Here is a 25,738-nt window from a genome sequence, read left to right as displayed (position 1 = left end):
CACTCCAGTACTGTTGCCCGGAAAATCCCATGGATGGAGGAGCCTGGTGGGCTGCAGTCCATGGGGTCACTAAGAGTCAGACATGACTGAGCGACTTCACTTTCACTTTCCACTTTCATGCATTGGAGAAGGAAATGGCAACCCACTCCAGTGTTCTTGCCTGGAGAATCCCATGGACAGAGAAGCCTGGTAGGCTGCAGTCCATGGGGTCACACAGAGTCGGACACGACTGAAGCGACTTGGTAGCAGCAATGTTCTGGCACGTGGCACATGCTGCTATTTAGATATATTGAATACATATTAATGACTCGTGCTTCCCAGGTGATACTAATGGTAAAGAATCCACCTAAGCAAAGCAGGAGACACAAGAGACGCAGGTTTGATCCCTGGGTTGGGAAGATCCCCTGGAGGAGGAAACCACAACTCACTCCAGTATTCTCACCTGAAAAATTCCACAGGCAGAGGAGCCTGTCAGGCTACAGTCCATGGGGCCACAAAGAGTCAGACATGACTGAGCACACACACGCACACTGATGGAGTCATACTGGACTTTTCCAGTACCTAAAACACAAGTTCATTTCTGTCTGAGAGTCTTTATATATTATTCTATATTCCTTCTGATAAAAATATAATTTTTCTTTGCTATATAATAGATGGTAACTAATAAATTTGTCAGTAAAACTCTGAACAGGGTACTACTTTTCTCCCCATTTTCCAGACCAACTGGGAGAGCATGCTTAGTTTTTGAAAGAGGAATCGAGATAAAGTGCTTAGAACAAATTCTAAAATAGGGTAAGCACTTAATAAATATTAGCTTTTGTGATCTCATATGTAAATCATATTTTTTATCTATATGCTTCTTTTCTGAGTCAGTTGACAAACACAAATTTTCAGAGTTATGGAAAGAACTTTTGTAAGCCTACCACCAATACTTCTTCTCTATAGGTGAGCATTAAGGCCATCAGTTAGAATGTTTTAACTGTTTTCACTGAATCCTTTAAACTATATGTCTAGTTTTCCATACCATAGCAATTAGCAGCAGTCAACTGATAGGTTGTAATTGGAGCAGCTGTCAGTTGGGGAAAGGAAAGAAAAGCTTCTTACTTAAATGGATCATAATAATGATCTGCCACTCAAGTCACCAATAAATTTTCTTTGGCTTATTCCATTTAAGAAAGCAAAAGTAAGTGTAATAATATGCTTTGTAAGTTTTACTTGAGGTGCTGAATTCCCTACTTTTATTTTTGATGTAACTTTGAAAAATTCTTCAAAATCCATAAATACTTTAGAAAGATTCAGTTATTCCCTTTTATATATATATATTTTGTCCAGATGTCACCTCCTTAGATTGACATTACTTGACCACCATATCTAAAATAATAGCCTTATCACACGCAGGTCCCTTGCCTTACTTTGCTTTTCCTCACAGCATTTATCATTTCTTATTTCTTATTTTGTTTTTGTAATCTTTTTCCTATACTGTGATATTAAACCACATGAGGACAGCAGCTTTTTCTTTGTTTTGTTTTTGGTTTTTTGTTATAATCCTGGCTCATAGAACAATGCCTCTCAGGTAACAGTCATTTAAATATGGTTCAAAGAATCAATGAATGGATGAATTAATAAAGAACATAAAAGCACCAGGGAACACAGCAGAAAGCAATGACGTAAACTGCAATAAATTTATACTGCCTGTTACAATCTTGGATATCTCTCAAACATTTTCTCTTAAAGCCACTGTTTTATTCAACCTTTACTGATATTTGCAAAACGTTTATAGCAAATCTTACTGTAATCTCAAAGATACATTACATAAAATTGCATTATTCATACTGCAGAAATAAGCAAATATGAACTGTGAATAAAGACATTAAGTGATAGAGCTAAGCTTGAATATTTTAACACAAGAGCATTGAAAATATTTCAGCTTTTATACTAAAAGTACTGTTCTCCATATCCTATAAAAAGGGGAGAGAGATTCCTGTGTTTTATGTCATCTATGTGTATATAATCTCTTTTATGAGCGATACGTTACTTAAAATTTTTTCTTGAGACTAAGGTCATTCTTCTGAGGGATTCCTGCCCGCAGTAGTAGATATAATGGTCATCTGAGTTAAATTCACCCATTCCAGTCCATTTCAGTTCGCTGATTCCTAGAATGTCTACATTCACTCTTGCCATCTCTTGCTTGACCACTTCCAGTTTGCCTTGATTCATGGACCTGACATTCCAGGTTCCTATGCAATATTGCTCTTTACAGCATTAGACCTTGCTTCTATCACCAGTCACATCCACAGCTGGGTATTCTTTTTGCTTTGGCTCCATCCCTTCATTCTTTCTGGAGTTATTTCTCCACTGATCTCCAGTAGCATATTGGGCACCTACTGACCTGGGGAGTTTCTCTTTCAATATCCTATCATTTTGTCTTTTCATACTGTTCATGGGGTTCTCAAGGCAAGAATACTGAAGTGGTTTGCAATTCCCTTCTCCAGTGGACCACATTCTGTCAGATCTCTCCACCATGACCCACCTGTCTTGGATTGCCCCATGGGCATGGCTTAGTTTCATTGAGTTAGACAAGGCTGTGGTCCTAGTGTGATTAGACTGACTAGTTTTTTGTGAGTATGGTTTCAGTGTGTCTGCCCTCTGATGCCCTCTTGCAACACCTACCATCTTACTTGGGTTTCTCTTACCTTGGGTGTGGGGTATTTCTTCATGGCTGCTCCAGCAAAGCGCAGCCATTGCTCCTTACCTAGGACGAGGGGTATCACCTCACCACCGCCCTTCCTGACCTTCAACGTGGGATAGCTCCTCTAGGCCCTCTTGCGCCTGTGCAGCCACAGCTCCTTGGACCTGGGGTTGGTCCTCCCGGCCACCGCCCCTGGCCTCGGGCATGGGGCCGTGGGGTATCTCCTCCTGGCCACCGCCCCTGACTTCAGTTGCAGGGTAACTCCTCTCGTCGCCGCCCTTGACCTCGGACACGGGGTAACTCCTCTTGTCGCTGCCCCTGACAGCAGATGCAGGGTAACTCCTCTTGTCGCCGCCTACTGCAGGCAGGAATCCCTCAGAAGAAATGGAGTGGCCATCATGGTCAACAAAAGAGTCCGAAATGCAGTACTTGGATGCAATCTCAAAAACCATAGAATGATCTCTGTTCGTTTCCAAGGCAAACCATTCAATATCACAGTAATCCAAGTCTATGCCCCAACCAGTAACTCTGAAGAAGCTGAAGTTGAACGGTTCTATGAAGACCTACAAGACCTTTAAGAACTAACACCCCAAAAAGATGTACTTTTCATTATAGGGGACTGGAATGCAAAAGTAGGAAGTCAAGAAACACCTGGAGTAACAGGCAAATTTGGCCTTGGAATATGGAATGAAGCAGGGCAAAGACTAATAGAGTTTTGCCAAGAAAATGCACTGTTGATAACAAACACCCTCTTCCAACAAAACAAGAGAAGACTCTACACATGGACACCACCAGATGGTCAACACCGAAATCAGATTGATTATATTCTTTGCAGCCAAAAATGGAGAAGCTCTATACAGTCAGCAAAAACAAGACGAGGAGCTGACTGTGGCTCAGACCATGAACTCCTTATTGCCAAATTCAGACTTAAATTGAAGAAAGTAGGGAAAACCACTAGACCATTCAGGTATGACATAAATCAAATCACTTATGATTATACAGTGGAAGTGAGAAATAGATTTAAGGGCCTAGATCTGATAGATAGAGTGCCTGATGAACTATGGAATGAGGTTCATGGCATTGTACAGGAGACAGGGATCAAGACCATCCCCATGGAAAAGAAATAGAAAAAAGCAAAATGGCTGTCTGGGGAGGCCTTACAAATAGCTGTGAAAAGAAGAGAAGCAAAAAGCAAAGGAGGAAAGGAAAGATATAAACATCTGAATGCAGAGTTCCAAAGAATAGCAAGAAGATATAAGAAAGCCTTCTTCAGCAATCAATGCAAAGAAATAGAGGAAAACAACAGAATGGGGAAGACTAGGGATCTCTTCAAGAAAATCAGAGATACCAAAGGAACATTTCATGCAAAGATGGGTTCGATAAAGGACAGAAATGGTATGGACCTAACAGAAGCAGAAGATATTAAGAAGAGATGGCAAGAATACACAGAAGAACTGTACTAAAAAGATCTTCATGACCCAGATAATCACAATGGTGTGATCACTGACCTAGAGCCAGACATCCTGGAATGTGAAATCAAGTGGGCCTTGGAAAGCATCACTATGAACATAGCTAGTGGAGGTGATGGAATTCCAGTTGAGCTATTCCAAATCCTGAAAGATGATGCTGTGAAAGTGCTGCACTCAATATGCCAGAAAATTTGGAAAACTCAGCAGTGGCCACAAGACTGGAAAAGGTCAGTTTTCATTCCAATCCCAAAGAAAGGCAATGCCAAAGAATGCTCAAACTACCACACAATTGCACTCGTCTCACACGCTAGTAAAGTAATGCTTAAAATTCTCCAAGCCAGGCTTCAGCAATATGTGAACCGTGAACTTCCTAATGTTCAAGCTGGTTTTAGAAAAGGCAGAGGAACCAGAGATCAAATTGCTAACATCCTCTGGATCATGGAAAAAGCAAGAGAGTTCCAGCAAAACATCTATTTCTGCTTTATTGACTATGCCAAAGCCTTTGACTGTGTGGATCACAATAAACTGTGGAAAATTCTGAAAGAGATGGGAATACCGGACCACCTCATCTGCCTCTTGAGAAATGTGTATGCAGATCAGGAAGCAACAGTTAGAACTGGACATGGAACAACATACTGGTTCCAAATAGGAAAAGGAGTACGTCAAGGCTGTATATTGTCACCCTGTTTATTTAACTTATATGCAGAGTACATCATGAGAAATGCTGGACTGGAAGAAACACAAGCTGGAATCAAGATTGCTGGGAGAAATATCAATAACCTCAGATATGCAGATGACACCACCCTTATGGCAGAAAATGGAGAGGAACTCAAAAGCCTCTTGATGAAAGTGAAAGTGGAGAGTGAAAAAGTTGGCTTAAAGCTCAACCTTCAGAAAATGAAGATCATGGCATCTGGTCCCATCACTTCATGGGAAATAGATGGGGAAACAGTGGAAACAGTGTCAGACTTTATTTTGGGGGGCTCCAAAATCAGTGCAGATGGTGACTGCATCCATGAAATTAAAAGACGCTTACTCCTTGGAAGGAAAGTTATGACCAACCTAGATAGCATATTCAAAAGCAGAGACGTTACTTTGCCAACAAAGGTTCGTCTAGTCAAGGCTATGGTTTTTCCCGTGGTCATGTATGGATATGAGGGTTGGACTGTGAAGAAGGCTGAGCGCCAAAGAACTGATGCTTTTGAACTGTGGTGTTGGAGAAGACTCTTGAGAGTCCCTTGGACTGCAAGGAGATCCAACCAGTCCATTGTGAAGGAGATCAGCCCTGGGATTTCTTTGGAAGGAATGATGCTTAACTGAAACTCCAGTACTTTGGCTACCTCATGTGAAGAGCTGACTCACTGGAAAAAACTCTGATGCTGGGAGGGATTGGGGGCAAGAGGAGAAGGGGACGACAGAGGATGAGATGGCTGGATGGCATCACTGACTTGATGGACGTGAGTCTGAGTGAACTCCGGGGGTTGGTGATGAACAGGGAGGCCTGGCGTGCTGCAATTCATGGGGTCGCAAAGAGTCGGACACGACTGAGTGACTGATCTGATCTGATCTGATCTGATATATGTCAATCCTAATCTTCCAATTTATCCCTCCCTCCCTTACCCTGTTGGTAATCATAATTTTGTTTTCTATGTCCATGAGTCTATCAGTTTTGTAATATGTTCATTTGTACCAGTTTTCAAGATTTCCACTATAAGTGATATCACATGACATTTGTCTTTGTCTGACACACTTCACTCAATAGGACAGTTTCTGAGTTCATCCATGTTATTCCAGATGGCATTGTTTCATTCTTCTTTATGGCTGAGTAATATTCATTGTGTGAGTATGTGTATGTATACATAGGCACACACACCCCCCATGTCTTTATCCATTCCTCCGTCAGTGGGCATTTATGTTGCTTCCATGTTCTAGCTGTTGTAAATAGTGCAACAGTGAACTTTGGGGTCCATATATCTTTTTGAATTATGGTTTTCTCTTGTTATTATTCTTGGTGATCCTGCCAAGTTTCAGTTCTTGCTTACAAACTCTGGGTCATTTGGTATTCTCTTAAGTTATGTAGTACAGGCTGTATAAGCTTAGTTGTGCCCATCTAGATGTGTGTTGGGAAATAGAGTGACACATTCTATTAGATGCCTTGTTTGAAGAACCCAGGAGCATGAAGTTAGCCACAGAAGACATTCTCTGTAACATGGGGGATGAAGTTCAGAGTTTGATGTACTTTTCCTAAATAAATAAAGTAATGTCAATGTGGAGGGCTAGTGTTTATAAAGACTTTTCACTTTTTATACCACTCTCCTGCCTTGTACAACCTACATCTTGAAGCATGCTCACATATCTTTAGAAATACATTCCTATTAGGTATGTTGACTTTTTGATACTCTACCTGAAATTGGTATTACTCCAGGAGTTGGTGATGGACAGGGAGGCCTGGCGTGCTGCGGTTCATGGGGTCACAAAGAGTTGGACACAACTGAGCGACTGAACTGAACTGAAGGTCATTCTTTGCCAAGTAAATGCTGTCTTGTCTACAACAACAGCAAATACCATAAACATGATATTTAAATTCTAGTTAATTGGATTTGAATGAGATTGAGAAAAGATATTTAAAATAGTACATCCTTTTAGAAATACTTATTTTTTCTGTGTTTATTTGATCATTCAGTCTATGTCTACTTATCAAGACCTGTACACACTGCTATGTTTAAAATGGATAACCCAACAAGGACCTCCAGTATCACACATAGAACTCTGTTTGATGTTATGTGGCAGCCTAGATGGGAGGGAAGTTTGGAGGTGAATGGATACATCTTTATGTATGGCTGACCCCTTTGCTGTTCATCTGAAGCTATCACAGCACTGTTAATTCTTTACCATCAGAGTCACTAGGGAAGCCCTAATTGGCTATACCCCAATACAAAGTTAAATAAAAAAGAATAATGTTAAAAGAAAACAAAAAGAGCTAGGCAATATATGTCAAGGAAACAAAGGTAAAAAAGTTACTTTTATTTCTCTGGAGGAGTTCAGTCTAGTAGGGATAGATAGGTAAGAACATAACTATATGCTTGCACACACACACATATATGTAGTACTTGCTCCTGATCACCATCTGCTCCTATACCCCACATGAGCTCATCTATCTTGACAGTCCAGGGCTGCCCCATTGCTTAGCTTCCTACTGTTAAAAGGTATTGGAAACTCTGAACTCTCTTAGTCTTAAGTACCACAATTTCCCATTCTGTACCTAAAAATGTTCCTCTGTCTATAACCAACCTCATCTCTTTCTGTCAAGCCTCAGATAAAGTTTTCTGTCTTTTTTCTGTATAGGCTTCATCCTTCCATCTATTATTGACCTGACCTCTTCTCTCCAAGAATTTTTGTCAGTGTTTCACTTTGCAGTTTTTAATAATTTGTGTCAGCTTTCCCCCTTTGCTCACTTTCTCCACGCCTGTACTCCATATCCAGGTTGTTTACCAGCCCACCCCAGCATGGTGCCTGAGGACCAATAATAAGCATTCCTTCCCAACTATCCTTTCAACGATGCCCCATTGGTAGATTGAAATTGCTCCCTTATAGTTGAATTATCTACATGACAGAAATTGGCAGATGTTTCAGACCAGATTTCCCCTCTGATTTTTAAACATTTATAGGCAGTAATAGGGGTTCTTAATTGGCAGCAATTAATTATGCCTAGGGCATGGAGGAATGAATTGGGCAATGTTTCTTAACTCTAAGATTTTAAATTATAGACCACTAAACATGTATATGCAGAGTACATCATGAGAAACACTGGGCTGGAAGAAGCACAAGCTGGAATCAAGATTGCTGGGAGAAATATCAATAACCTCAGGTATGCAGATGACACCACCCTTATGGCAGAAAGTGAAGAGGAACTAAAAAGCCTCTTGATGAAAGTGAAAGAGGAGAGCGAAAAACTTGGCTTAAAGCTCAACATTCAGAAAACTAAGATCATGGCATCTGGTCCCATCACTTCATGGGAAATAGATGGGGAAACAGTAGAAATAGTATCAGACTTTATTTTTCTGGGCTCCAAAATCACTGCAGATGGTGACCGCATCCATGAAATTAAAAGACACTTACTCCTTGGAAGAAAAGTTATGACCAACCTAGATAGCATATTCAAAAGCAGAGACATCATTACTTTGCCAAAAAAGGTCCGTCTAGTCAAGGCTATGGTTTTTCCTGTGGTCATGTATGGATGAGAGTTGGACTGTGAAGAAAGCTGAGCACTGAAGAATTGATGCTTTTGAACTGTGGTGTTAGAGAAGACTCTTGAGAGTCCCTTGGACTGCAAGGAGATCCAGCCAGTCCATTCTGAAGGAGATCAGCCCTGGGATTTCTTTGGAAGGAATGATGCTAAAGCTGAAACTCCAGTACTTTGGCCACCTCATGCGAAGAGTTGACTCATTGGATAAGACTCTGATGCTGGGAGGGATTGGGGGCAGGAGGAGAAGGGGACGACAGAGGATGAGATGGCTGGATGGCATCACCAACTCGATGGAAATGAGTATGAGTAAACTCCGGGAGTTGGTGATGGACAGGGAGGCCTGGTGTGCTGCGATTCATGGGGTCGCAAAGAGTCGGACACAACCGAGTAACTGAACTGAACTGAAACATGTGTATTCCTGCAAAACAGATAGCCCTCACTATCTGGACTCTTGCTATCCAAATATTTGCTAAAACAATGTATAAAAATTTTCACTAAAAGTTTACCATTCAAATAGAAATTCAAGTAACAAATTTATATAGTGCAAAAATGGAAATATTTAAGTTGCAGGTGATTCCATGTAGGAGAATGTGTTCTTCCATCATAGCTTAGCTGTTCTCCTTATAAGATCATTTCAGTGTCTTCTAATGAAATGGAAAAGCCTTTGAAGAAAGTTGGTGAGTGTAAAGATCTAGGGAATTCCATTCATTGGAAGGATCATTGAAAGTATTTTGAAAGGGGTGAACACACAAAAGATGTAAGCCTGGTCATGTGTATGTCTTCATCTATAATACATAGGGGTTTTTTCACTACTTATAAAAATGTCTATCACAATTCTATATTACGATTATTGGTTTTGCAAAGCTTCACTGTGTCACTCAAGCATAGTTTGGTATGTTTGAAAAGCTAGAAATATACCTCATGCAATGGATAGATAATCATGATCTTTGAAAGCAGATAGATGTTACTGAAGGTACTACATAGATGTGAAGATCTGAAGAAGAACATGAAAGAGATTAATCATTTGGTAAAGAAGTCAGGTTTCAACATCGAGCTAAGAATGTTACAAACGATTTAACAATTATGCAAGGCAGCATCATTTGAAGCAACTTTTTGGTAATGAGATTGTAGCAGTTTTTCCCAGTGAATTACAGAATACAGTCGACAAAAGGAGCTAGAGTTTTTTCATAAATACTTATTTTCTTGGTAAAATGTGGCATTTTAAAAATGAATGTTATCAGAGGATAAGAAAAAAGATCCAGGGTATTAAATATCCAAAAATAAGCTGATACAACTTTTAAGTGAGAATTTAAAGTAATGTTAAAAAACATTTCAACCAACAAATAAAAACCTTATGTATTTGCATAACTCTGTACACCTCAGTGTCCTTAAGGAAATGTTGAAGAGTAAATTGCCTATTATTTGGTTCTCAAATCATAAAACTTTGGCTGAAGATAGAGGCATTTAGTCATTATTCAAGGATTTATAATTTCTGACAATTCTTAAGGGTATGGTTTCTTAGAAGAACACAAAGACTTGGGGTTGAGATGAGTAAATTTTTATTTAATAAATTAAGAGTTGATGAAGAAATTGTTGAGTAAGTGCTGCTGTGAAAAAAGCAAATTTGGATGATAAGCTAAGAAAATCCTTTTTTTTTCCATCTCAGCATGAATATCTGAGCTATTTTTCCATCCCTAATTCGCTTTGCTGGTGGCGACACCATCCCTCTGCCAATGACTGTGTATTTCATTGAAACTTCAGTGATACTCTGACATGTTTAGAAAAACTTTCTGTTTAGTAATCAAAGGTGGAAGTTCCTCAGTTTTCAGTTTTAATTAAGCATGTCTGTCTCTGCAAAATGAAAGTCAAAGACTAGCAGAGAAAAGTCAGTTCTCTAGGCTCACCAGAAGGACTTGTTTGAAGAGGTGAACTGACTTTTGATGCTGTTGGGTATTTTCAGATCATGTCCAAAAGAATAAAACATGTGTCTTAGTAAAGAATGACATGCACGTATTTTGCTCATACTGTAATTTATATCTAATTAAAATGCCTCACTCTAAGATGCTACATTCCCTATGAAATAGATATTTCCATGAAGGGGTTAACTATTTGCTTAGCAACAGAGAAGCTCTTAACATTTAAGAATTCGTCTCTTGGAAGTAGGCCGTTTTTCCTTATATTTATTGAGTCTCTGATATGCAGATGACTTCACTGTTAAACAAAAGGAAAAACGGAAGAAATGTTAGAAAAAACCAATTATTTACGTGACCATAATAATAAAGAAATTCAACTAAAATCAATTTAGCAGATATTTATTGAATGTTCTTTCTAGATAATAAACCATACTAAGTAGTATGGAAATGAAGAAAAAAAAATAAGATGTAATTATTTCACTTAAGGAACTTTGTTGTTCAGTTGCTAAATCTTAGCTGACTCTTTTGCAACCCTGTGGACTGTAGCCTGTCAGGTTCCTCTATCCATGGGATTTCCAGACAAAAATACTGGAGTGGGTTGCCCTTTCCTTCTGCAGGGGATCTTCCCTACCCAGGGATCAAACCCACATCTTCTGAATTGCAGGTAGATTCTTTACCACTGAGCCACTGGGGAAAACTGTTAAGGAAATACTAGACTCAGATAAGTGAATAACTATTGAATTTATCAGCTTTGTTAGTTTTTCTAAAATATCTATAAATAATTATATTTTAAAGAAATATTACTATATCTCCACTCTGATTGTGCATCTGTTAAAACACAAGATGCTCCTCACACCCATGGTTAGAAACTTCAGTCCATGTTTTTTTTTAAAAACTATTTCTTAGATGAAGAATATCATATTATTAAAACACAATGCTCACCTTTAACAGACAAATCATAACACTAGTGAAACATGAAAAATATTGCAATAGAAATATGTATATCATAAGAAGGGTATAAATATGAAGGGGACATCATTCTACTAAGTTTTAAATAACAAGGGGGCATTGATACTTGAGCTGCATTTTGCAGGACAAATAGATCTTCAGGATCAGGAAGGGAGAGATATTCCCAGGTAGGAACATAATGAGCAGTCTGTTAGTTCTGAAACATATAGTCATGACCATATTCAGTTTATTGAGGAGATAACCAAGCACTGTGTGGTCAGTCCTTAGGAGGCCTATAAGGTGGGGGTAGCTTGAGATGACGATCAACAAGGTAAGCTGAGCTGAACCTTGAAGAGCCTGGAAGCCATGCTTGGCAAGTCTTCAGGGGGAAATCAACATCTATATTACATTCCTGAACTGTAATGTGTTCACGGGCTTGTTTTCCCTACTTCTCTTAAGTTAATCCTGAATACTAATGTTCTTATGTTCTGAGACTACAGGAAGATTTATTAAGTGTGCCTAAGATATTTTTTCACTTGAAAGATTTATTTAGAAAAAATTCTTTCTGTTCTTAAATACACTGTGTTTTGTCAATCTTTTCTACTGGGCAATCCACATGAGATTGAACCTTTAGTGACTCATCAAAAAATATTGTAAATTCTAAGAACCTTAGGCAGTTTAGATGTATCATACATTTTAAAAGGCTTATATAGTTAGTGCTACCCTTGAGTACAATAAGGTACACCTGAAAAATTTGAGTTTTGAACTGGGATTTCAATTTAATATTTTTGAGTACTTACAATGTACAGAGTGCTGTGTGAGGCCTGCAGCAGGGGGTGAAAACAAATTTACTAAATGGTGGTAATCCAACTGAGTGAGGACAAGCCAGAACATGGGGCCAAACAATTTGGAAGAAGATCCCAAGCGTAGTATTTAGGTGGTAGGATTTATTTGAGGTTTTCTAAATATGGAATTTGTGTGTATATGTGCTTTGCCTTAGTAAAATTAATTTATAATATGGATTGAGGATCAGAGACAAGTTCAAAGCCAATGGAACCATTTCTAGATAGTGATTTGAAAACCATACCAGAGAAGAATAGCATTCGAGGGATAGGCTTCAAGTATTTTCCAGAAAATGATATGTTCCCTATCAAACACTAAACTGCCAAAAGAACCTTTTAAAAAATCTATTTTTCAGTTAGAATGCTGGTTAGTCCATCTTAAGATTTTAAAGTGTTCTCTATTATCTATTTATTTATATATTTTCAGTTACCTAAAAATATCTGAAAAAAGATATTTAAGACAAAGCATAATAAGAGCTTGAATTGGGTGGTGGTAGTAGGTATAAAGGAGAAGGAAATGGCAACCCACTCCAGTGTTCTTGCCTGGAGAATCCCAGGGACGGGGGAGCCTGGTGGGCTGCCGTCTATGGGGTCGCACAGAGTCGGACACGACTGAAGCGACTTAGCAGCAGCAGCAGTAGGTATAAAAAGTAAACAGTGAGTTGATATATTATTAAGTGGTAAAATAACAGCAAGAAACAAGGTTTTTCAACTGTTTAATAACTAGAAAAAATGATTCTGGAAGTCAGAAAAAAAAAATCAGATCCGTAGATAGAACTTTGTGAATCATGTACTGGGAAAATCACATTAGACAAAACTTGGAAGAATTTCAACATAAAGGAAATGGAGGAATGATGATAGAATAATGGAGGACAGAGCGGGTTAGGAGAGCCTGGGTGTTTCAGCATCCTAGAAGTCAAAGAAGGGGAGTTCAGGACAAGTGAACAGTGAGAATGGCATCTGACAGAAGACTATCGGAATCGGTGGACTGGTCATGAGATTATTGGAGTAGAAACTAGAAAGCAGAGGTGGGTGATGAAAAAGGGAAGGTAGTCGATGCAGGTAATATTTCATGGCGTTTGTTAGTAAAGGTAGGAAATAAGATAAAGGAATAGTTTAAAGTTGTAGGAAAGATCGTACAGAATCAGGGACATGGAGGAGAACTAGGAAGAGGTGGAGTTGGAAGATGTAGGCAGCAGAGAAACTTATGACTATACTATGGTTTGAAAGAAAATGAGATCAAAGCACAAAAACACAGCTGTAAAATGTATCATTGTAGTTCATATAAGAATAAAATGAATTTTCCTCAGAAAGTCCTAGTAATATCTGGTACGGTCAATTATTCTGAAGAAAATAATCTCAAACTCTTTTAAGGTGATCTTTGTTTAGTGTGTTAATTTATTTAAAAATTACTCTAAGGCCCATAACCTTTTATTTCTCTTATGATAAGTACTTCCTATAATGTGAACATAGTGGGTATTTTGGAAGTGGGTACTTAGGATAATCATAAATAGAGCCAAGTCCCTTATGATAAATGCTTTTAGACCAATTACTGACATGCTCAATTGAATACTAACATCTCTCTCCCGTGAAGTGGCTTTAATACAAGTCAAATGACAGCTGCACTGCAGTGGAAGGACACATAAAGCCTTGCATTAGCTTGTCTCCAAGGTTACCATCTGTGCTGTTATCAAGTTGTAATGTGTGGGATTTCCCAACCTTCTACAAAGACTGTATTTTGAGGGCCAAGTATCAATTGGGTATAAAAACTTGGAAGGTAATTGTGCTATTTGGTCTATAGCCATGCTGACCTTAATCACGGAATTGTTCTAGAGAGAGACATCTGTCTCCTGTTAGGGATTTTGTGTGATGATTCCAGAAGTAGATAAAGTGTTAGCACTGTTTGACCTCATTTTGCATATCCAAACAGAAGGATCCTAGTTTACTTAGTGTCCTTCTAAGCCATGGTTTGGATAAAATTGAAGAGCAAAAGAGACTTGAAAAAGGAAATGGTTTCCCCTCAACGTTTCCATAATTATTATTCCCTGATGTATACAAGTTTCAAAGAAACATAAAAAATCAGTTTAAAAAGTGATTACATTTTAGAAGTCTGGAACCTGTAAATAAAACTCAAAATTAAAAAAATGATATTTTTATAGTTTAAAAGAGAAAGAGTCACTGCTTTAGTTCAGCATTCTGTAGAATTTAACATTTCTTTATTTCAGACATTTATTTCTTTATTTTTTAACATACATTTATTATGTTTCTTCTCCATCTCCGGCACTGTGATAGGCTTTAGGTTTACTAGGTTGGTTTGAAACTTGGTGTTTGTTCTCAAGGAACTAGAAGGAAATATAGACCTATGTAAAGGAAGTAAACCACTGTTTCCAAAAATTATTGTGGATTAAGAACACAATATTATGGGGGAGCTGCACCTCACAAAGGTTAGGAAAGTTTGGAAGAAACACTATCTATGTTAATCAGATCACTTCAAGTCTTATAAACCATACCAAGGACTTTGGGCTTTACTGTGAGGGCAAAGTAGGCAGACATCTGTTACCATCAGTGTCTCCTTATTGTTATCATTATCATCATCATCATCATTTCCATTGTCATGTTTTTAAACTCTTACTATGTGCCAGGCAATATTAAGTCCTCTTATGCATTATTATTTTAATTCTCACCATAATCTTTTGCTAAGAGGACAATTAACACTCCTATTTTAAAAATAAAGAAACAACCAGGGTGGACTTGTTCCAAAGATCTCAAAAGTAGAATCAACCAGGCTTAGGGATTAATTGGGTGTGTAAAACAGTAGTACTTCTGATTTGAACAATGTATACACTTCAAGAAGTATCTATAAAACCTACCACATTTGTTGGTACTCTCAGAAACAGTAAAGTCAGAAAGATTAAGCTTATACTCTGTAGGAGTGCAAATTGATACAGCTTCTATAAAAGGCAATTTACCTGTATCTTTCAAAAGTAAAAATATGCATAGATTTGACCCAGAAAGCTTACTTCCAAACCTTACTAGCCACAAACATAACATCTACATTGTATTCTACATCTATAGATACATAGGTATACACTGCAGAGTTTGTAATTGCAGAATATCAGAGGCAAACTGAATCTCCTTCACTATGAGACAGGGTAATAGAGTAAACCCATTCAGTGAAATGCTTTATAATCCTTAAAGACAATGAGGCATCTCTGTATGTGAATTGATAAGGAAATACATGTGTGAAAAACCAAGGTGCAGAAAAAGTATGTACATATAATTATGCACATATGTGAAAAAGCAAGGTACAGGAAAAAGTGTGCATATAGGGTACTTGTATATAGTAGGTAGGGAGAGAGAGAGAGAGAGTTTGGTATAGATAGAAATCCATAGAATATCCCTTTAAGGGTAAAGATTGACTTATAGTCTCCTGATGTCTTGGAGGTCCTGAAATTTTAATAATACAAGTAAGAGAATAAATAAAAAGTTAATATTTGAACCATTATTTTTTCACTTGTTCAAATCATATTGCTGCCAAGATATTACATTTTTTCCATTAGTTTATTAACATCTGGAGAATACGTGATACTTTTGGACATAAAAGACAATTCCTGACCTTTGCAAACTTATAGTTTATTTAGGCAAATAAAAATAATATGTACATGAAAAGATTATGTATACCTTTTAATGCTTATTGTATTTTGATTGCTAAATTAGATGTAGATGAGTTCAGAAAGAGGGGAGATCAGAGATACCCAAACTATGAGACAGGAGTTCACAGCATCTGGACCTTGTATTGATCCTTGAAGAATTTGGATATATGCAGTTAGAGGGGGAAGAAAATGTCAGGCCATGGAGAAGAATCAGAACTTTGTAATATAGTCAGGGCTCTGGAATGAGCACTGTAAGCAAACAAGATCAACCAGAGTAGGGAATCTGTCTAGGTTTGAATATCAGTATTAGTTTGTAGGGGCACCAGAAAGCAAGAAAAGGCCTGTGATTTGATATAATAATTAAAAAATGGGCTTCCCTTATAGCTCAGTCAGTAAACAATTTGCCTGCAGTGCAGGAGACCAGGGTTTGATCCCTGGGTTGGGAAGATCCCCTGGAGAAGGAAATGGCAATCCAATCCAGTATCCTTGCCTGGAAAATCTCATGGACAGAGGAGCCTGGAGGGCTACAGTCCATGGGTTCGCAAAAAGTTGGGCATGACTGAGCAACTAATACTTACTTACTTAATAATGAAAAAGAAGCCTCTCTGTAAAACTCAAAATATTCGAATATCTTCTTGACAATTTGCTTTGCTAACATTTATTTTGAATCTTTGGCATAAAAATGTTCTTCCCATACTTAATGCCTTTTATTCTTCTCTTTATGCCTATTATTTCTTAAAATGCTTTTAGTGGAATTAGAATATATGTGTACCTCATCACCTGTACATAATTTAAACAAAATCCAATGGTCTCATGCAGTTTGAAATCATCCTATAAAGTTTAGTATCACTCAATAGGGTTTGTGGTCAAAAACCCTTAATCATTTTCCTTTCCTATTCCAAGTATTTTTATGTTTATTGTCTTAAGTATAGGGTATATGCTGCTGCTGCTGCTGCTAAGTCACTTCAGTCGTGTCCATCCCTGGGATTCTCCAGACAAGAACACAGGAGTGGGTTGCCATTTCCTTCTCCAATGCATGAAAGTGAAAAGTGAAAGTGAAGTCGCTCAGTCGTGTCCGACTCTTAGCGACCCCATGGACTACAGCCTACCAGGCTCCTCCATCCATGGGATTTTCCAAGCAAGAGTACTGGAGTGGGGTGCCATTGCCTTCTTCGATAGGGTATATAAAAACATACTTTTATTATATGGTAGGTTCCTTAAGCCGATATTCATGGAATTTTAACACCTCAAAAATACAAAAGCATCTGTCTATGTATGCACTAGGTTATGAAAATACTTCTTTTGTTTAAGTCAGATCACTTTACAGAAATTCTTTTATACTTATAACTAAATGGCAAAATAGTTTCAACTAAATGAGCATATGAAAATACCATATTCCTTTCAGCTGGATTTTGAAGTCTAGAATGTTCAGTTCAGTTCAGTCGCTCAGTTGTGTCCAACTCTTGGCAACCCCATGAACTGTACCTCCCTGTCCATCACCAATTCCCAGAGTTCACCCAAACCTGTGTCCATTGAGTCGGTGATGCCATCCAGCCATCTCATCCTCTGTCGTCCACTTCTCCTCCTGCCCTCAATCTTTCCCAGCATCAGGGTCTTTTCAAATGAGTCAGCTCTTTGCATCAGGTGGCCAAAGTATTGGAGTTTCAGCTTCAACATCAGTCCTTCCAATGAACACCCAGGACTCATCTCCTTTAGGATGGACTGGTTGATCTCCTTGCAGTCCAAGGGACTCTTAAGAGTCTTCTCCAACACCACAGTTCAAAAGCATCAATTCTTCAGCACTCAGCTTTCTTTATAGTCCAACTCTCATATCCATACATGACTACTGGAAAAACCATAACTTTGACTAGACGGACCTTTGTTGACAAAGTAATGTCTCTGCTTTTTAACATCCTGTCTAGGTTGGTCGTAACTTTCCTTCCAAGGAGTAAGCATCTTTTAATTTCATGGCTGCAATCACCATCTGCAGTGATTTTGGAGCCCAGAAAAATAGTCAGCTACTGTTAGCACTGTTTCCCTATCTAAGTGATGGGACCAGATGCCATGATCTTAAGTTTTCTGAATGTTGAGCTTTAAGACAACTTTTTCACTCTCCTTTTTCACTTTCATCAAGAGGCTCTTTAGTTCTTCTTCACTTTCTGCCATAAGGGTTGTGTATCTGTATATCTGAGGTGATTGGTATTTCTCCTGGCAATCTTGATTCCAGCTTGTGCTTCTTCCAGCCCAGCATTTCTCATGATGTACTCTGTATATAAGTTAAATAAGCAGGGTGACAATATACAGCTTTGACGTACTCCTTTTCCTATTTGGAACCAGTCTGTTGTTCCATGTCCAGTTCTAACTGTTGCTTCCTGACCTGTGTACAGGTTTCTCAAGAGGCAGGTCAGGTGGTCTGGTATTCCCATCTCTTTCAGAATTTTCCACAGTTTATTGTGATCCACACAGTCAAAGACTTTGGCATAGTCAATAAAGCAGAAATAGATGTTTTTCTGCAACTCCCTTGCTTTTTCCATGATCCAGTGGATGTTGGCAATTTGATCTCTGGTTCCTCTGCCTTTTCTAAAACCAGCTTGAACATCTGGAAGTTCACGGTTCATGTATTGCTGAAGCCTGGCTTGGAGAATTTTGAGCATTACTTTACTAGCATGTGCTGCTGCTGCTAAGTTGCTTCAGTCATATCCAACTCTGTGTGACCCCATAGGCAGCAGCCCACCAGGCTCCCCTGTCCCTGGGATTCTCCAGGCAAGAACACTGGAGTGGGTTGCCATTTCCTTCTCCAATGCATGAAAGTGAAAAGTGAAAGTGAAGTCATTCGGTCGTGTCCGACTCTTAGCGACTCCATGGACTGCAGCCCACCAGGCTCCTCCGTCCATGGGATTTTCCAGGCAAGAGTACCAGAGTGGGTTGCCATGCCTTCTCCGACTAATGTGTGAGATGAGTGCAATTGTGCGGTAGTTTGAGCATTCTTTGGCATTGCCTAGAATGTTACTCATGAATAAAACTATTAAAATAATTATTTTGGTAAAGTATAATCCCAATAATCCACTGTTTTTTTTTTTTTTAACAGATGTTATTCACATTTTTAATGACTATGCCAAGTGAGGGGTCTAGTATTAAATTCACACACCATTTTCCTTAACATTGTGCTAAAAGGTTAACCTAAAGAGAACAATTGTGCCTATACTTATAACTTATAAGTCCTGGCTTGGCATTCAGGGAAAGTCAAATTATTCCATGTATTTTGAAACATTTATATAACCATGAAGATATATTCTCTTTTCCTTGTGACAAAGGGGCAGAATGTGGCTCTTAGTAATGCTAGAATTTTGGCCGAAAGGTATAAATTCATACTTCAGTGTGGAGACTGATATTGGGATTAGAATAAAGACTGTGAATCATCACAGTAAATGGAAAATTTAAACTTGCCTTCAGATCATAAAGATATTTTTTTCTGGAAAGGTTGTATTGATAATGAATCATTTAAGTGGCATTTAAAAGAATAACAAACCCACTCTCGAGACCTCTGAAAAACTCTGCTTCATAGAAATGTAAACAAAGGGCTTTTCGTGCCTGTGTTTTTCAACTCAGTAAACTTTATTGAGTGCCTCAAGGTATATGTCCTTGAAGAAATAAATCATTTAGTTATAAGATGCAAAGAAAAATGCAAGATGACATAATAACAAAACTAATGTCCTAGTAATTATGAATGCATACTAAGTCACTTCAGTCATATCCAACTCTTTTCGACCCTGTGGACTGTAGCCCTCCAAACTCCTCTGTCCGTGGGATTCTCCAGGCAAGAATGCTGGAGTGGGTAGCCATTCCCCTCTCTAGGGGAGCTTCCTGATCCAGGGATCGAACTTGGGCCTCCTGCTTTGCAGGCAGATTCTTTACCATTATCGCCACATGGGAAGCCTCAATTATCAATGGACACTATGACTGTTTTTGTTCAAATATTTTATTTGTATACAGTCTAAATTAAAATGCAATTCTCTAGGTTTTTTTTGTTTGTTTTACAAATCTACATTTAATATAAACTTAATATAAACTTATTGAAACCCAAGTTGATAGTGCTTGCTGGTAAAGTAGATTAAGAAAAGATTGCAGTTTTTAACAATATTGCCAGCACCTTAGGAAATTTTTCTGAACTCTAAAGACTAAAAACAAGACTCTCTCAAAGAAAAATTGAACCAGAGTTCAACTAGCAAGAACAACTTAAATCAAGACTGTTTCAATAGAGGAGGGGCTTCCCTGGTGGCTTGAGGGTAAAGCGTCTGCCTGCAATGCAGGAGACCCAGGTTTGATCCTCTGGTCGGGAAGATCCCCTGGAGAAGGAAATGGTAACCCACTCCAGTATTCTTGCCTGGAGAATCCCATGGATGGAGGAGCCTGGTAGGCTACAGTCCACGGGGTCACAAAGAGTAGGACATGACTGAGAGACTTCACTTTTTTCTTTAAGTAGAGGAGAGAGATGGAGCTCACCTCTGCTGAAACAAAAGGCAGGAAGGTTTTTATGTGCTGTGGGCAAGCTAGTAGAAAAGTCATGGAGGTGTTGGGGAGGTAGGCCATTGTGATAAGACATCTTTGCTGATTGGTGTTTATGGAAGTTAGACTTCTGTCCTCCCACTGAGAATGGGGAGTGGAGCAATATCTCCTTTTAGAGTTACATTTCAAAGGGTTGGTTCTTAGGTACTTATGAAGGGCCTTCCTTGGTTGTAAAACTGGCCAGAGACTGGAAGAAGATTTACATTTCAAAGAGGCAGAGAATGAATTTACATTGATAGTTTTTCTAAGGAAGGGGAGGTCAGGGACCCACAGTCAAAAAGAAGCATGTCTAAGGTTTAGTCAGGCTGAAGGCTGTAGTGGTTGACTCTTCACTTATGGTAAGTTGGATCACACACACTGATGTTATTTGACCTACAATAGCAACAGTTTTGTTTGACTTGATCTAAGATACTGGATCTAATTTCTTTACATGTTATTTCTTCATTTGGTAGAAGCAAACAACTCTGGAACTGTGGTCTTTTCGCACTCTAAAACAGACTTAAGAATGGTTTTATATACATTTACATAAATATAGTGTGTGTATGTGTGTGTGTATGAAGACAGGTTAAAAATTAAAATTGGTAAAAATGGAAAAATGGATTGGTATAAAAAAAGCAGACCTCAAGGCCCAAGGCCTTATATAGTTCTTAAAGACATGTCATAAATTTGCTTCCGAGCTTCCCATAAGTTAAAGCAAGGAAATAAGCATAAATTGCAGTAATGCCGTGTGCTGTTGAATTGTTGATTTTGTTTAGTCGTTAAGTCACGTCCAGCTCTTTGAGACCCCATGAACCATACCATGCTAAGCTTCTCTGTCTTCCACTATCTCCCAGAGTTTGCTCAAATTCAGGTCCATTGAGTCGGTGTTGCTATCTAATCATCTCATCCTCTGCCGGTCCATTCTCCTTTTGCTTTCAACCTTTCCCAGCATCAGGGTCTTTTCCAATGAGTCAGCTCTCTGCATCAGGTAGCCAAAATATTGGAACTTCAGCATCAATTCTTCCAATAAATATTCAGCGTTGATTTCCTTTAGGATTCACTGGTTTAATTTCCTTGCAGTCCAAGGGACTCTCATGAGTCTTCTCCAGCACTACAGTTTGAAAGCATCAGTTCTTTGGCACTCAGCTTTCTTTCTGGTCTAACTCTCACATCCATACGTGACTACTGAAAAAAACATGGTGATTTAGTTGATAAGTCATGTCCGACTCTTGCGATCCCATGGACTCTAGCCTGCCAGGTTCCTCTGTCCATGGGATTCTCCAGGCAAGAATACTGGAGTGGGTTGCCATTTCCTTCTCCAGGGGATCTTCCTGACCCGGGTATTGAACCCGGGTCTCCTGCATTGCAAGCAGATAATTTAACAACTGAGCTATGAGGGAAGCGGGAAAAAAAAAAAATAGCTTTAACTATACAGACCTTTGTGGGCAAAGTGATGGTCTCTACTTTTTAATATGCTATCTAGGTTTTTCATAGCTTTCCTTCCAAGAAGCAAGTGTCTTTTAATTGCCTGTAGTCACTGTCTGCAGTGATTTTGGAGACCAAGAAAATAAAATCTGTCACTGCTTCCACTTTTTCCCTATTTGCCATGATGGGACTGCATGCCATGATCTTAACTTTTTGAATGTTGAGTTTTAAGCCAGCTTTTTCATTGTCCTTTTCACCGTCCTAAGAGGATATTTATTTTTGCTTCAATTTCTGTGATTAGTGTTATCATCTGCATACCTGAGATTGTTGATATTTTCCCCTGCAATCTTAATTCCAGCTTGTGATTCATCCAGGCTGGCATTTCGCATGATGTACTCTGCAAATAAGTTAAGCAAGCAGGATAACAATGTACAGCCTTGACGTACTCCTTTCCTGATTTGGAACCAGTCTATTGTTCCATGTCCAGTTCCAACTGTTGCTTCTTGACTTTTATATAGATTTCTCAGGAGACAGGTAAAGTAGTCTGATATTCTCATCTCTTGAAGAATTTTTCACAGTTTGTTTTGATCCACACAAATATTTTAGCATAGTCAGTGAAGCAGAAGTAAATGTTTTTCTGGAACTCTATTGCTTTTTCTATGATCCAAAGGATATTGATAATTTGATCTCCAGTTCCTCTGCCTCTTTGAAACCCACCTTGTACATCTGGGAGTTCTTGATTCAGGTACTGCTAAAGCCTAGCTTGAAGGATTTTGAGCATCATTTTACTAGCATGTGAAACAAGAGCAATCATACAGTAATTTGAACATTCTTTGGTATTTCCCTTCTTTGGGATTGGAATGAAAACTAACTTTGCCAGTCCTGTGGCCACTGAGTTCTCCAAGTTCTCTGACATTTTTAGGGCAGCACTTTAGCAGCATTATCTTTTAGGATTTGAGATAGCTCAGCTGGAATTCTATCACCTCTACTGGCTTTGTTTGTAGTGATGCTTCCTAAGGCCCACTTCACTTCACACTACCGAATATCTGGTTCTAGGTGAGTGACCTCGCTATTGTGGTTATCTGGGTCATGAAGACCTTCCTGTGTAGTTCCGATGTGCATTCTTGTCACTTCTTTATCTCTTCTGCTTCTGTTAGATCCTTACCATTTCTGTCCTTTATCTTGCCCATCCTTGCACAAAATGTTCCCTTTATATCTCCAAGTTTCTTGAAGAGATTTCTAGTCTTAACCATTCTCTTGGTTTCCTCTATTTCTCTGCATTATTGAATAGAGATCAGGCAAACCATATTGACAGAAACCAGAAATTTAGAAGATTAGTTTTCCTGGCGTTCTGACACATTTTTCCACTGAATGCTTACAAGGGCAGTATTTTTGTGCTGACTAATATTTCACTGAACCTAATAGCTGATTTCACAGGCCTGATTTTTGCTTGTTTACCCATTATTTTCTTTAATGATGTCCCTCAGTACAAACTCTTGGCAAAACCCCAAAGTATAATTCGGTAAGCATAATTTAGTTATGTATTAAAATAATAACATCCAGATATATTATGTCTCTCTAAAGATAGAATTAAGAATTTCTAGAAGGATGAATTGTGTCAGACAGTATTACATACATTTTTGGGGGAGAGGAGGGGGCAATAACCAAACCCTTGATAAGACTCAGTGAATATAATTATGAGCATTTGCAGTTACCAGTTTGAGGAGGAGAATGTCAAGTTCTTGTATCCTTAGTAAACATAGTTCAGTTTAGTTCAGTCGCTCAGTCATGTCTGACTCTTTGTGACCCATATAAGCTCCCATATATTTTAACAGTTAACCATGGGCAGGATGTACTTAAAACCTTCTTGGCATGTAAGATGATTTAGGATATAGACTTGCCAGCTGCTTACTCTGCTGGTAGTCAGAATCTCTTACAATTAGAATGTTAGAATTATGGTACTTTCTCTATTCCGCTATAGAGCAATTTTTAGAATATATTTTATCTTACTTTTTATATGATGGTTTCTCTGTTAGACAATGAACTCTTTCTGAGCAAAGACTGTATTTTCTTAATCTTTGTGTCCTTAGTTAAGGCTTGGTAAATAGTAGGGCACAGAAAACATTTTATTGATTCTATGAATGATTTAAGAAAACTGAGGAAGCTTGATATTTAAAATTATATATAAAATATGTAAAATTACCCACGAACATGGATCATTTCCACTTCCCCTCTGTCCCATTTTTGCCACTTTGCAGTTCAGTTCAGTCAGTTCAGTCGCTCAGTCGTGTCTGACTCTTTGTGACCCCATGAACTGCAGCACACCAGGCCTCCCTGTCCATCACCAACTCCTGGAGTCCACCCAAACCCATGTCCATTGTGTCGGTGATGCCATCCAACCATCTCATCCTCCATCGTCCCCTTCTCCTCCTACCCTCAATCTTTCCCAGCATGAGGGCCTTTTCAAATGAGTCAGCTCTTCACATCAGGTGGTCAAAGTATTGGAGTTTCCGCTTCAACATCAGTCCTTCCAATGAACACCCAGGACTGATCTCCTTTAGGATGGACTCGTTGATCTCTTTGCAGTCCAAGGGACTCTCAAGAGTCTTCTCCAACACCACAGTTCAAAAGCATCAATTCTTCAGCACTCAGCTTTCTTTATAGTCCAACTGTCACATCCATACATGACTACTGGAAAAACCATAGCCTTGACTAGACGGACCTTTGTTGGCAAAGTAATGTCTCTGCTTTTTAATATAGTGTCTAGGTTGGTCATAACTTTCCTTCCAAGGAGTAAGCATCTTTTAATTTCATGGCTGCAATCACCATCCACAGTGATTTTGGAGCCCCCCCAAATAAAGTCAGCCACTGTTTCCACTGTTTCCCCATCTATTTGCCATGAAGTGATGGGACCAGATGCCATGATCTTTGTTTTCTGAATGTTGAACTTTAAGCCAACTTTTTCACTCTCCTCTTTCACTTTCATCAAGAGGCTCTTTAGTTCTTCTTCACTTTCTGCCCTAAGGGTGGTGTCATCTGGATATCTGAGGTGATTGATATTTCTCCCGGCAATCTTGATTCCAGCTTGTGCTTCTTCCAGCCCAGTGTTTCTCATGATGTACTCTGCATATAAGTTAAATAAGCAGGGTGACAATACACAGCCTTGATGTACACTCCTTTTCCTATTTGGAACCAGTCTGTTGTTCCATGTCCGGTTCTAACTGTTGCTTCCTGACCTGTGTACAGGTTTCTCAAGAGGCAGATCAAGTGGTCTGGTATTCCCATCTCTTGAAGAATTTTCCACAGTTTATTGTGATCCACACAGTCAAAGGCTTTGGCATACATCATAAAATATTGGGGGTAAAGATCACAGAGTCTCAAACATGATGGCAGATAGTACTAGTTTTCTCTCAAGGCCCACTCTGCCCACCCCACTTGCTTTCTCATAGACACCTTGATTTGTGACTAAACAGAGGATTGTCCAGAATAATGGCTGCATTTTCTAGTCTCCCTTAGACTAGGAATGGTCATGTGACTACATTCCAGCCAATTAAATGCAAGTTGAAATTTCATGTGTAAATCTTAGGATGCATCCTTCTTTCCCTCTTCCTCTTTTCTGCCAGCTGGGCCCAGACACTCTCCCTACAGTCAGCAACCAGTTAAAGCATGATGGGGACCATCTGTTGAGAATGGTGAAATGAAAAAGGAGCCTGCATACCTGGTGTCCATGAAGTTGCCATATCCATCTTGTCTTCTTAAGACTCAAGATTGGTTTCTATGAGAAAGGGACAAACTCTGTCTATTCTGTCACTTTAATTTTTTTTTTTTTTTTTTGAAACTTGTAACGAGATTTGATGGTATTAGTATGGGACATATTTCCTTAGAAATCTTTTCAAAAATCTCTTAGTAGTGGGCTAGAAGCCCCTCTTCTGTATTCCCATACACTCTGTGTAAATTTTTCTTGCCCTATTTTATTATAATTATCTTTTTTATATTAAATATTTTTGA

At 38.8% G+C, this 25,738-nt stretch overlaps 1 protein-coding gene across 4 annotated transcripts in view; it reads left to right on the top strand.

Annotated features, from left to right (window-relative positions):
- OXR1 (oxidation resistance 1) overlaps positions 1 to 25,738 on the top strand; it is a 557,562-nt gene that overhangs the window by 72,868 nt on the left and 458,956 nt on the right. The window lies entirely within an intron of this gene.

The sequence above is a fragment of the Bos indicus genome, chromosome 14 (genome assembly GCF_029378745.1).
Source record: "Bos indicus isolate NIAB-ARS_2022 breed Sahiwal x Tharparkar chromosome 14, NIAB-ARS_B.indTharparkar_mat_pri_1.0, whole genome shotgun sequence".
Lineage (NCBI taxonomy): Eukaryota > Metazoa > Chordata > Mammalia > Artiodactyla > Bovidae > Bos > Bos indicus.
Note: the sequence above shows the minus strand (reverse complement) of the source record. Positions and strands in the feature narration are given on the sequence as shown.